We start from the raw sequence: 14,098 nt of genomic DNA on the forward strand, positions 1-14,098 counted from the left end.
TATGATGCTGTTGAAATTGGTGAACTGGGGGGGGGGGGGTGTGTGTGACCAACTGTGAATCAGAAAGGCGTGGTTGGTACCTGCTCTGGCTTAGCATGACATCCGGATTAACAAATCAGACATAAAACCATTGTCCCAACCCTCAAAAATGGGAAACAAAAAGCAGACAAGGAGGCGTAAACCACAGCTTGTCTGCTGCTTGCGTGGAAACGCAAAACGGTGGTTTTGGTTCTGAACTGCGGTTAGTCCAAACCGTGGTTCGGCAGGATGCCCGAACTGCATCCAAGAAAGAGCGCCTTTTTCTTTAAAGGCATTTTATTGATATGCAAATGTATGCCAAAATATTCTCTTTTGTCACAGAATTCAAAATGGTATGTGGGCTTCCCGGCTGAATTAACTGATTCACTGCAAGTGATAGACCTGGAGGTAACTCTTACTATATTGCACTGCATCCATAAGAACCTTGAGGGAGGGCGGAGTATAAGTGCAATAGAATAAATAAATAAATAATAAATACCGCAGAGCCCCTGTATGCTACAGGGGTCTTTGAGGGAAAGCCGGCCCTCCATTACTGGCCCATGCACTGAAGAACTCTTGGAAAGCTTTATAGTTCCACAGTCTGAAAACTACTGACATATCTGAATCCCACCTTCCCTCCCAAGTTGCTCAAAGGGGTATCTTAACCTTACGGCTCTTTGTGTGGTAGGCCAGGCTAACAGAAGCAATGTATCAAGGCCACCCAGTGAGTAGGGGCTTGACACTGGGTTTTCCCACCCAAGCCCCACACTCTAGCTCTCTCGTTCTTAACTTTTAACCCACTACTGCCCACCAAGTATGCAACAATATCATCAAATACCCCCCCAAGACGCAAGCAGAAAATCAGGACATAAAAAACCAGCATTCCAAACAAGACAACTTTATTTACATAGGTATATTTATGACCTATGTGTTCCACACACCAAGATCAGGTCTACATACAATGAGTCCTTTGTGTATAAGAGCCATCGGCCAACTTCTTCATGGTAGGTTTGGCTTCTATTTGCCCTAAGGGCCTCAGGGAGAAGTCTAAGACCTGGGGATTCATTCTGTAAGAAGACATAAGCCCTATAAAACAACTCTCCTCTGCTGGAAGAGAAGAAGAAGAAAGAAGAAGAAGAGGAGGAGGAGGAGGAGGAGATTGGATTTATACCCCACCCTTCACTACCCAAAGGAGTTTCAGAGCGGCTTACAAACTCCTTTCCCTTCCCCTCCCCTCCCCACAACAGGCACCCTGTGAGGTAGGCGGGGCTGAGAGAGCTCTTTCAAGAACTGCCCTTTCAAGGACAGCTCTGACAGAACGACGGCCTGCCCAAGGTCATCCAGCAGGTGCAAGTGGAGGAGTGGGGAATCAAACACGGTTCTCCCAGATTAGCGTCCGTGCACTTAACCACGACACCAAACTGGCTCACCAAACTGGGAAGCCATTGTAAGTAAGGAAAAGGAGCTGCCTGCCTAAAATCTGAAGGTCTGAATGCCCCCTCAGGATTTGCAGATTGTCCCCTTGGGGAGAGGCATAACTATCCCCACAAAGAGTTACTGTTTTAGCCACTACACTGTGTTACCCAGCATCCTGGGGCAGGTAAATGTGTGTGGCCATTCACACATGCACTCCCACCAGGTTGTCAGGTTCTCCCCCCCGGCCAGCTCCAGGTTGGGAAACTCCTGGAGATTTGGGGATGGAGCTTGGGGAGGGCAGGGACCTCAGTGAGGAACAGTGCCCCAGAATCCACCCTCCAGAGCAGCCATTTTCTCCCAGGGAACTCTGTAGTCTGGAGATGAGCTGTAATTCTAGGGGATCCACCAGTCCCACCTGGAGGTTGGCATCTCTAACTTCCACTTCTGGGCCTCCTGATGGCCCCTGGTGTCTTTGGCCACTGTGTGACGGAGTTTTGGACTGGACGGGCCATTGGCCTGATCCAACATGGCTTCTGATCCAACATGGCAACATGGCAACATGGCTTTGTACATACGGCTGGCAGACCGATCTGGTACTTTCCCATAAAAAAACAGGACCGTCGTTCTTAAAAAGGTTAATTCTTATTAACTACAAATGGATAGATGGAAGGCAAGGCAGAAAGGACATTTCAAAGGCAGCTGCCACGGAAAACACTGAGTGGGTCAAAACTTCTTCAAAGATCTAACTTTGGCGAGTCCTAATCACTTAACTAGAATCTCCGATACTTAAGATGCTCAGTGGGGTCTCGTTCAGAGCAAGTCCATGAGGATGCTGGGTAGATATGTGTGTGTTTCCTAAGAGAATGGGAAGGATGAGGAGGAGATTGGATTTGTACCCCGCCCTTCACTCTGAGTCTCAGAGCGGCTGACAAACTCCTTTCCCTTCCCCTCCCCACAACAAACACCCTGTGACATAGGTAGGGCTGAGAGAGCTCTGACAGAAACTGCTCTTTTTCAAGAACACGTGACAGAACTTGTGACTGACCCAAGGCCGCACCAGCAGCTGCAAGAGGAGGAGTGGGGAATCAAACCCAGTTCTCCCAGATTAGAGTCCACGCAGTTAACCACTACCCCAAACTGGAAAGAGAGAGGGAAAGAAGAAAGACTGGAGCGGGGACGGGGGATTTGAGGGGGAGAATTATGATAAAGACACGGGCACATGGGGTGGCGGTGGCAGGAGTCAGAGAACCAGGGGATCTAGACGGGGCTCTGGGAGGGACAAGTGGAGGAATGTAGAGGAAGAGCATGGTGGGGACAATGGGCCATAGTGAAAGGGAGAATTAAGAAGGAAAACCTGAGATGTTAGATCACCAGACTTTAAGAGCACATGTTGTCTCCTTAGTGGTGAAGGTTGTCTTGGATGAAGAAACCTGACCCAAAGGGTATGGTGAAGAAGGAGGAGGAGGAGGAGGAGGTGATTAGATTCATACCCCGCCCTTCACTACCCTTCAAAGCGGCTTACAAACTCCTTTCCCTTCCCCTCCCCACAACAGACACCCTGTGAGGTAAAAGAAGAAGAAGAGATTGGATTTATCCCCCGCCCTCTCGCACATTAGAGTCCATGCACTTAACCACTACACCAAACTGGCTCTCTACACCAAACTCTCTACACCAAATTGGCTACACCAGACCTTAAATAACTAATTTCCCTTCTTTTTTAAGGGGGCTGGTATTAGGGTTGCCAGCTCCAGGTTGGGAAATTCCTGGAGATTTGGGGGGGGAGCCTGAGGAGGGTGGGGTTTGGAGAGGGGAGGGGTTTTGATGGGGTATAATGCCAAAGAACTGACCTTCTGAAGCAGCCATAAATGAACCTCTCTCGGTCACCTGGAGATCAGTTGTAGTTCCAAGAGATCTCCAGCCACCACCTGGAGGCTGGCAACCCTAGATGATATCCTCTCTTATTTGCTAGTTTCAGGCTTTAAAGAAACTTATTTCCTTCATTAGTGTCCGTTTGGGGCAAAAACTACCTTGTGAAGGAGATAGTCGTGATTACGTAACTCAGTGATCGGACATTTTCTTACAGATGTGTCATGTTGAGGTAAAGGAGACACGTTTTGCCCTTATAATCAACTAGGGAGGAGACAGGTTGCCATCTTTGATGCGTTAGACATTGTCTAGACATAGAAGGCATGGCTCCCCTTCGCTTCCCCGGCCGCCCTGCCGGGAGCCGCACAATACGTGTGAAAGAGCCACATGTGGCCACCCCTGGTTTACCAGTACCGTGGACCGTCAAAACATAAATAAGTGGGTTTTAGATCAAATCAAGCCTGAACTCTCCCCAGAAGCTAAAATGACTAAACTGAGACGATCAGACTTTGGTCCCATTATGTGAAGACAAGAGTCACTAGGGAAGACAATCATGCTGGGGAAAGTTGAAGGCAGCAGCAGAAGAGGAGGACCCAACAGGAGATGGACGGACTCCATCAAGGAAGCCAGGAGGGCCTTCAGTCTGCGAGGCCTGAGCAAGGCGGTGAACCACCAGACAATTTGGAGGACAGTAATTCACAGGGTTGCCATGTTAGAAACGCCTGGATGGGACTTAAAAGTGCACTCAAAGTGTCTGCTTTTAGGATGAACCTTCTAACAGTGTCTCACCTTGAATTTTAACTACTTTAAGCTGATATTTTATTTCCTCTGCATCTGATCCCCTTGGCCTTTTGACATCTGTCCTTGGGGGTTAGAGATGAGGGGTAACCATTATACATCCCTTTTCCTATATTCTAGGGTTTCATAAGGCACTAAAAAGGTAAAGGTTCCCTTGCTCAAAAGCCAGTCAAGTCCGACTCTAGGGTTGCGGTGCTCCTCTCCGTTCAGTCTGCAAGGCCTGAGCAAGGCTGTGAACCACCAGACATTTTAGAGGACAGTAATTCACTGGGTTGCCATGTTAGAAGCGACTGGATGGGACTTAACACGTGCACTCAAAGTGTCTGCTTTTAGGACGAACCTTCTAACAGTGTCTCACCTTGAATTTTAACCAATTTAAGCTGATATTTTATTTCCTCTGCATCTGATCCCCTTGGCCTTTTGACATCTGTCCTTGGGGTTAGAGATGAGGGGTAACCTTTATACATCCGTTTCCCTATATTCTAGGGTTTCATAAGGCACTACATTACCATAAATGTCCTGGGCTACAACAGTCCCACTGGCTGTCTGTGTGGGAAGGACCCAAACGAATCCTAGCACGAAGAAAAGGCCTTATCAGTGGACAGTCAAAATGAGAAGATGTCTAAGCTGTAAGGTTGGGGGGGGGGGAATATGGTGTTTTGGGAACCCGCTAGCTGTGTTTTGGGAACAGGGTTAGAAAGCAATGCCTAGGGACATGATTAGATCATTCATTAATGTAGTAACTGTACTGAATGGTTGACCCAGTTACATATGCAAATATATTTGCATTGCTGTACAGAAAACAGATCTCAAATAGGAAATAAGGTAGTTTCTCTAAGGCTGTAGCCGTTTCAGACCTCTGAACCTTTCCCAGCCTCACCTCAATTGGTTAATACAATTATATTAGCTTTTTTCCTAATCTGGAGAACCGGGTTCCATTCTGTACCCCTCCACATGAAGCCAGCTGGGTGACCTTGGGTCAGTCACAGCCCTCCCAGAGCTCTCTCAGCCCAAAAATAAATCCAACTCGCCACTAAAAGAGCTAGAACTTAAGGCTGCCAGACAATCTTAGGATCTCCCGGCTATACTACACACAATGCCATACAATAATTAATTACTTTTTCAAGCAAGCGAATTCCTTCTTCCAACTTCACCCTCACCAGTCCTTGGCTTCTGCTTTCCATCACCCATCCTCTACTCCAGGGGTCCCCAAACCTTTTGAACCTGTGGGCGCCTTTGGAATTCTGACACAAGGCAGTGGGCACAGCCACAAAATGACTGGCACAGGAGGCAGTGCCACACAGAGAGAGGAAGCCCGAGAGCGTGGGAGAAGAGGGGTAATTTTAAGAATACGCTGGGATAAAGTGGTTGAGAAAGCAGGAAACAAACACTTGTCATGGCAGCTGCACTGAAGTAATGTTATTTTGATCTGCATAGCCAATCAGATCTTCAGTGGCCAACTTGGCCCCACCCACTTTCTAGGCGCAAGCCTAAAAAGGTGTTGGTGGGCCCCCAGGTGCCTCCAGGCACCACGTTGGGGACCCCTGCTCTACCCCACTTAATAAAACTGCCACAGGAGGTGGCGGAGGCTACAAGCATGGACGGCTGCAAGAGGGAATTGGATCAACATATGGAGCAGAGGTCCATCAGTGGCTATAGCCACAAGGTATAGATAGGAACTCTCAGTCTGGGGCAAGGGATGCTCTGTATTCTTGGCGCTTTGGGATGGGGGGCAACAGTGGGAGGGCTTCTAGTGTCCTGGCCCCAATGCTGGACCTCCTGATGGCACCAGGTATTTTTGACCACTGTGTGACAGAGTGTTGGACTGGATGGGCCACTGGCCTGATCCAACACTGGCTTCTCTGACGTTCTTAAAACTGCTCTCAGAAATAGGTCTGTCCTTCCGCTTCCTTAAAAATAAAGTTTTATGTCCTCCTATAAACTGTGTCATGACTGTTTACCATCAGCTGGCTCTCCCAATAAAATGAGTAGGTTCATAATTTGTGTGTATGAGGAAGCCTTCTGCGGTTTGAAAAACAGAAAGCAAATTCTGGACAAGCTCTTTTTTTTTTGGGGGGGGAGAATACTGTTGTCTGTGTCCCCTTTTTAAAAACTATTTGCTTAGACAAAGATGCACTCATTCCATCCGCACTTTCTGTCTGTCCCAGATCCTGTACCAGCTGGCTGGCTGCTGTCAGGTCAGGTCAACGCAGACCACTGAATGAGCTCAGAGGAATCTTGGCGCTCCGGTTGAAAAGGGGAGAGATTGACACATGAATACGCCACCGCTCAACCAGAAAGGCGAGCTGAGAACAAATCACTGGAAGGCTCAGCAGAAGCAACCCGGTTGCAGGAATTCTAGAAGCAATGTTTCTCTGCAAGAATTTAGACTGTTCTGTCAACGGGTTGGGACTTTTTAAACAAAGACAAATCTTTGGCGAGGAGGGTCTGCCGAGGAAGACGATGAAGCCAAATCCTTAAAAGTCAGCTTGAAATAAATATGGGGGTGTGGAAGAGGCTCTGGCTCAAAGGACCATGCAAAAAAACCACACACTCCTGGACCCAGGAGCTTGGGGTTTCCAGCACTAACCCATTTCCCCACGACACTTAGTACAAAGAATGCCCTTCCATTGAGATTCAGGAGATGTTGCTGCACCAATCCATGTTTCTGCAGCTTCCAACTTGGAGAGGGCTGCTTCAACGGGTAGAAAAATGCAGCGGCTCACTGACTGGCTGTCGATGGGCAATGAATGTGTGCCAAACCTGTTTTAAAACCGTTTTATCAGTTTCCAGTGTGGTTACAGCAGCGATGCTCACTCAGCGTTTTGGGAGCCACATACAGCCACATGCAGCCACAGGCCGCCTGTAGATCTTCTGAGCATCATTCCCCAACATGGCACCTGCCCCATGTTTCACGAAAGTGGGCAAGGATACTGCCTGGTGGAGGTTGGGAAGAAGAAGAGGAGGAAGAGGAGGAGGAGATTGGATTTATACCCCGCCCTTCACTACCCAAAGGAGTCTCAGAGCGGCTTACAAACTCCTTTCCCTTCCCCTCCCCACAACAGGCACCCTGTGAGGTAGGTGGGGCTGAGAGAGCTCTTGACAGAAACTGCTCTTTTTCAAGAACAGCTATGCCAGAACTGTGGCTTGCCCAAGGTCGTCCAGCAGCTGCAAGTGGAGGAGTGGGGAATCAAATCCGGTTCTCCCAAATTAGAGTCCGTGCACTTAGCCACTACACCAAACTGGCCACTTTGCACAAGAAGAGGTTCTAAACCCCCCATCTCTTGCAGCACTAGAGTTCAACTTGTCAGGTGCTTTTAACCTAGGGAAGCTCTTATTTTTAATACCCACCCTAATAGTTTGGGAGAATCTGAAAACGTGCATATTATTTTATCTTATGATTGACTGGCGAGCCTTTCCCTATACAACAGATAAAGAAGATCAGCTAAGGTTCAATAGTGGTTGGGAGAAAGAACCATACACACTCAGAGGAACTCTGGTAATTAAAAAGGTCAGACTCACACACATTTAATATTAATACTCAGCTCTTATTTTGTGTGTGTGTGTGTTTGGTGGGGAGGCACGCAGGGCATATATTAGCAAAGCGACTCCTTTGGCCCACCCAGCGGTTCGAAAGCAAGTAAATATTGCGAGTAGATTAATGGGTACCTGCCCTTATGCCAAACCTGTTTTAAAACCGTTTTATCGGTTTCCAGTGTGGTTACAGCAGCGATACTCTAAGCGTTTTGGGAGCCACATGCAGCCACAGGCCGCCTGTAGATCTTCTGAGCATCATTCCCCAACATGGCACCTGCCCCATGTTTCACGAAAGTGGGCAAGGATACTGCCTGGTGGAGGTTGGGAAGAAGAAGAGGAGGAAGAGGAGGAGGAGATTGGATTTATACCCCGCCCTTCACTACCCAAAGGAGTCTCAGAGCGGCTTACAAACTCCTTTCCCTTCCCCTCCCCACAACAGGCACCCTGTGAGGTAGGTGGGGCTGAGAGAGCCCTGACAGAAACTGCTCTTTTTCAAGAACAGCTGTGCCAGAACTGTGGCTTGCCCAAGGTCGTCCCGCAGGTGTAAGTGGAGGAGTGGGGAATCAAACCCGGTTCTCCCAGATTAGAGTCTGTGCAATTAACCACTACACCAAACTGGCCACTTTGCACAAGAAGAGGTTCTAAACACCCCATCTCTTGCAGCACCAGAGTTCAACTTGTCAGGTGCTTTTAACCCAGGGAAGCTTTTATTTTTAATACCCAGCCTATTAGCTTGGGAGACTCTGAAAACGTGCATATTATTTTATCTCATGATTGACCAGCGAGCCTTTCCCTATACAACAGATAAACAAGACCAGCTAAGGTTCAATAGTGGCTGGGAGAAAGAACCATACACACTAAGAGGAACTCTGGTAATTAAAAAGGTCAGACTCACACACATTTAATATTAATAGCTCTTATTTTATATGTGTGTGTTTGGTGGGGAGACACGCAGGGCATATATTAGCGAAGCGACTCCTTTGGCCCACCCAGCGGTTCGAAAGCAAGTAAATATTGCAAGTAGATTAATGGGTACCTGCCCTTAGGTGGCAGGGGGCACCCTCCCCCATATGGGGGTGTGCGGCAGGAGCATCAAAGTGGCGGCGGCAACATCGGCGAAAAATGGCGGCGGCGGAATGGCGAGACATCGGATCGACGGAGCGAGGCAGCGGAGTGACGGAGGCAGAGACGGAGGCGGAGCCGTAGGAGAACACTGACGCCCGAAAAGACCGCTCAGGAATAAGCCAAGAACAGCGAGCCCTGCCATCTGGGTGCCGGTAGGCAGCCCCGACCCCTGTAAACATGTGACCTTAGTTAGGGATAATTCGGAACTGTGTAAACTGCTCAGAGACCCTTCGGGGTTTGGAGCGGTATAGAAATCTAAAGTATAAATAAATAAATGATAATTGCCAGTGTGGCTCTTCAGGTGTATTGCTGGGTTAGAGAGTCAATTCAAGGTGCCTATTTTTAGGTATTTATTGACTTGATTTAAAACATCTTTATGCCACCTTTCCACCCAAACAGGGTCCCCAACGTTAAAACAATTACGAACAACATTTTAAAATGTTTAAATAATTGAATAAAACCGCACAAATGAACAATGTCAGAAACAGAGTGGAGGGCCAAGAACGGTTACTGGGGTTACGCCAAACGAAACAACAAAGTCTTCACCTGCTGGGTGAAGCCCTTCACGACCTGGGAGACAAACACTTGAAGCATTACCTACCCATTACCTAGAGAGCCAGTTTGGTGTAGTGGTCAAGTGTGCAGACTCTAATCTGGGAGAACCGGGTTTGATTCCCCACTCCTCCACTTGCAGCTGCTGGATGACCTTGGGCAAGCCGTAGTTCTGATAAGAGCTGTTCTTGAAAAAGAGCAGTTTCTGTCAGAGCTCTCTCAGCCCCACCTACCTCACAGGGTGTCTGTTGTGGGGAGGGGAAGGGAAAGGAGTTTGTAAGCCGCTCTGAGACTTCCTTAGGTAGTGAAGGGCGGGGTATAAATCCAACCTCTTCTTCTTCTTCATACAGGAACCCATGAATCAGTTTAGGTCCACTTAACTGGCCTGGCTGGCTGTTCACCCCTCCCTCCTCCAAGCACAGATGTGCTCTACAACAGCACATGCATTTTGGGCAGTAAAATATAGTCTGGTCATCGGACTGCCAGAAAAAGTAACACTTGTTCTTGGTGCTTCGGAGGGCCAGTAGAACCGTTTATTTGACGTCACTTTCTCGGATGTGGAACAACTGATTCACTGCCGATTTTAAACTGGATATTTGGATGCTTTCCCGTGCATTTTGTCTTGCGGGGTTTGATTTGTTTTTGGTTACTGATGGATTTGTAAGCCAAGAAGGTGGGGTATTCAACTGGTACACAAATCAATTCCATATTCAGAAGGACATCTTTTTGAGCTTGCCCCGCTTGGAAAAATCCCTTCGTAGGCGACGTCTGAAGTGATCTCTAATTCAGCACGAGAAGCTGGTACCGTAGGGAGGGGGGGAATTATACATTTGAAGGATCTCTTTCTACTGCAATTCAAGCCTTTCAGAATTTCCAGTAATGGCAGCCCTGCACGTGAGCCCGTCACCAACTCCCCAACTACACCATTACCAAGTTGCTGCACATTTGGAAAAGCAACCTCCAGATGCAGATGATCCAAACCGACACAATGTGCCGGAAAGCACTGAAAAGATTGAGGTCAGCACATAGCGGCGGCAGCAACAAATGTAACCGTGCAAAAGCCCTCGCAAAGGCCACAATGGAAAAGAAAGCCCAGAGAATTTCATCTCAAAGCAAAACGCTTAAGGAGCAGCCCGAGGTCTGGATATTTGTACAGAAAAGTGTGTCTGCTCGCTCATGCCCCGATGTATCATGCACTGCAACCTTCTCATTTTCAGCAACCCGTTGCTGCAGCTTCCCCGCAGAATACACAAGTACATGTATATCAAAAGGACTGACAGTCCAGGGCTTTTCGGTTTGGAAAAGACAACACAACTGAAAATTTGGTGGAGAAAGAGAACTCTGGTTCTCCCTCTTCTGTAATATTAGAATTTGGGGGCACCAAGGAAGTTGTTGGGCAGCCAGTTCAGGACAGATGAAAGAACAATGCACAATTGACTTGTGGAACTCACTGCCATGGGATATAGTGATGGCTAGAAGCATAGATTCCTGCCAGCCTAGCAGTTCGAAAGCAAGAAATTGCAAGTAGATAAATAGGTGCTGCTTCGGTGGGAAGGTAACAGCGTTCTGTGCACCTCGGCGTCTAGTTGTGCTGGCCACATGACCACGGAAACGTCTTCGGACAGCGCTGGCTCTTCAGCTTGGAAATGGAGATGAGCACTGCCCCCTAGAGTCGGATTCGACTGGCTTTCGAGCAAGGGAAACCTTTATCTTTACTAGAAGCATAGACGGCTTTAAAAGGGAATTGAGCCGATTCATGGAGAAGAGGACCACCAGTATCTACCAGCCATGTTGACTAAGGGGACCTCCATATCCACAGACAGCAAACCTCTGAATACCAGTGTTAGGAGGCAACAGCTATACACTCTGAAGCAGAGCCTCAGTAAAAAAAAGTACCGGAAAGGGCACTAGTATCCGGAAAATGCGGGACAGGGGCGGGCGTCTGATCGCGGGAGCGCTAGTATCCCGTGGCATCTGGTGCCCGTCCACGTCCGGTCGCAAACCGGATGTTTTTTCGTAAATGCATGCGCAGAAACACGCCACTGAAAGCAGTGCTGCTCTGCGGAACTGCGCATGCACAAACGCGAAACGCTTACCGCGCCGCTTCTTTGCCCCGTTCCAGCATCGCCGTGAGATCGCCAGTTAACAGCCTAAGCGCGAAGCCTCGAGGGACCGTGTGATCGGGCTACTGCGCTTTATTTTACCCCAGGGCAAACAGCCACGCATCCCCCCCCCCGCGTTGTCCGGCCCGTGTGACTGGGGCCAAAGTTTGACAACCAAACAGTTTCCGTAAGGGTACGTTTCCAATGGGAAACGAAAACCAAGCAAAGAGAAGAGGGTGCATTAAAAAATCACTCCATCTGGCGTGTGTCTACTGTTACAGGTTCAAACCTCAATAGGCCTCAGAAAGGTTCCTGGGAAGAAGACTCTTCCAGGAAATGGGGACCGCTTCTCAGAAACTCGCGGCTCCTGCCCCCTCCAACAAAGAGACACTGACTCCTGAAAAGCCACAGGGAAGGGCCTGTTTTCTTTTGCAGGGAGGAAACAGCTGAGGCCTCATTACCAACCTCACCCAGGTGACATCATTACCTTCAAACAAACATATTTACTTTTGGAAGTCACCCTGCAGTCTTTCTCTTGAATGTGAATACACTGATAATGAAATGCACATGGTATAAATCTGCTTCCCAAACTTCCCTGTGTTGGAAGAGGGGTGGCAGAGATGCTCCGCGACTACGCGAAATCCAACCTTTTCTCCCGTGCGAACGTTCTCTGGTCCTCCTCCTCCTCTCAGATTCCAGGCCATGGCTTTTCGGACTCATCATAATCTCTCAAAATAAGGCCTTCGCTGAGCCACGGAGATTCCTAATAAGGTTCCCAGAGTCCTGTCTTGCATGTTTAAAAGGAGCTGCTTGTCAGCCATGCTCCCTCTAAGCTGTGGAGTCTTGTGAGCAAAAATTCTACTTTGGGAGCTCCTGCCATTAAAGTTGAAAGTGAGCGATTGGGCTACTGCCTAAATTAGTTTGCTCTGGAGCCACGCTTCCTGAGCGAAGACGAAAACCTGTGAGCCGGAAGCTAAAAAACTGTGAGCTAGCTCACACCAATTCAGCTTAGAGGGAACACTGCCTGTCGGTACCAACCATCAGCACGAGATTCTGGAATGGTCCGTGTTTGTCAATACTTAAACACGTATGTTAGTAAGGAATTATAAACGCATTGGACAGGGTGGGCTGTCGTCCACAAGAGCTTAGGACGGACTAAAACCTTGTGAGTCATTTCAGGAGTAATAAGACTCCTGTTCAAAGTTTAGTCATGCCGGCCACATGACCACGGAAACGTCTTCGGACAGCGCTGGCTCTTCGGCTTTGAAACGGAGATGGGCACCGCAACCCTAGAGTCGGACTCGACTGGCTTTCGAGCAAGGGAGACCTTTACCTTTACCTTTTAAAGTTGCCAGGTCATTGCCCGCTGGTGCCTGAAACACCAGCGGGAAGAAAGTGGGGGCAGATGGGGGTGACACTGAGCCGGGAAGCTGACATCACTTCTGGTGACACCCCAATGACATCATGACACGGGGGGAGGGGGGGAATAGGATTGGTCAAAACCTTCATCCTGCAGCACCACCACCCCAACATCATGACATCACTTTGTCAGTATGGTTGCCAGCCTCCAGGTAGAACCTGGAGATCTCCCACTATCACAACTGATCTCCAGATGACCAAGATCAGTTCCTGTAATGTATTCAATAGCTGCCGTTGAATGCATGATGTATGTGAAACATCTAATTGACTTGCCATGTTGAGCTTCGTCCTGGGCTAGGATCCAAATCCATCCAATCGCATTGCTAGCCCAGGAAGCACCTAGCCAATCACTTTACAGCAAGCTCCCTGGGCGGGAACGTCCATGATTGGTCCTTATATGAACAACCGTATTGGTTGGTATTTGTACAGTGGGTGTGGCTACATTAGCCGGGAGAGTTTAAAAGCAGGACAACTGCAATGTAAAAGCTGAACTGTTCTTTTCTGGCTATCAGATGTTGATCCGTGTTGGAGTTGTGTTCGAGTTGAAGAATAAAGTTGTGTTCTTGCTGAATCACTCTCCGATTTCTTTGTTAAGCGAGTGACTTAACAATTGGCGACGAGGATGGAATGGCTGCTGTGGAGGGTGGTCTCTGTGGCATTGTACCATGCTGAGGCCCCTCCCCTCCCCAAACCCCGCCCTCCCCAGGAACCATCCCCCAAATCTCCAGCTGCTTCCCAACTCAGAGCTGGCAACCCTATTTACCAGGATTTCGAGATGGCAGCGCACCTGTCCCCACCCTCCAAACACACACACCCCCAGGGGCCACAAGCTGGCAACCCCTAACTCCTGCTTATTTTTGTAAATCAAACTGTATCTTATCCCTAAAACTTAATTCTCCTCACAGGCCTCTCCCCTTCCACACGCACCATTCAAATATTTTCAAATCTGGCTCAAGCAGTTCCAGGAAAAAGGCCCGCAGGATCAGTTCCTGCCTGACCAGGGCACGTGGCACAGCTGCTGCTGAATAAATACCGCGTAACGAGGAACTCTTTGGTCTCCTCGGAGCTATTAAGCCTGTCTAGGCCTTTTCGGGTGACTGCAAGGGGGGGGAGGATTTTCGGCATGCTCAGTGAGCGGCTGTTAGTCATGTGTCATCGGGATCCTGACATCATTCCTCAAGACGCGGCTTGTCGCAAGGAAGGGCCATCTTCCCAGTAGCGGGACGACAGTCCTTTGTTCAGGGCGAGGGGGCATTTGCTCTGCT

The sequence above is a fragment of the Gekko japonicus genome, unplaced genomic scaffold (genome assembly GCF_001447785.1).
Source record: "Gekko japonicus isolate JY-2015 unplaced genomic scaffold, Gekko_japonicus_V1.1 scaffold1542, whole genome shotgun sequence".
NCBI classification, from domain to species: Eukaryota; Metazoa; Chordata; class Lepidosauria; order Squamata; family Gekkonidae; genus Gekko; species Gekko japonicus.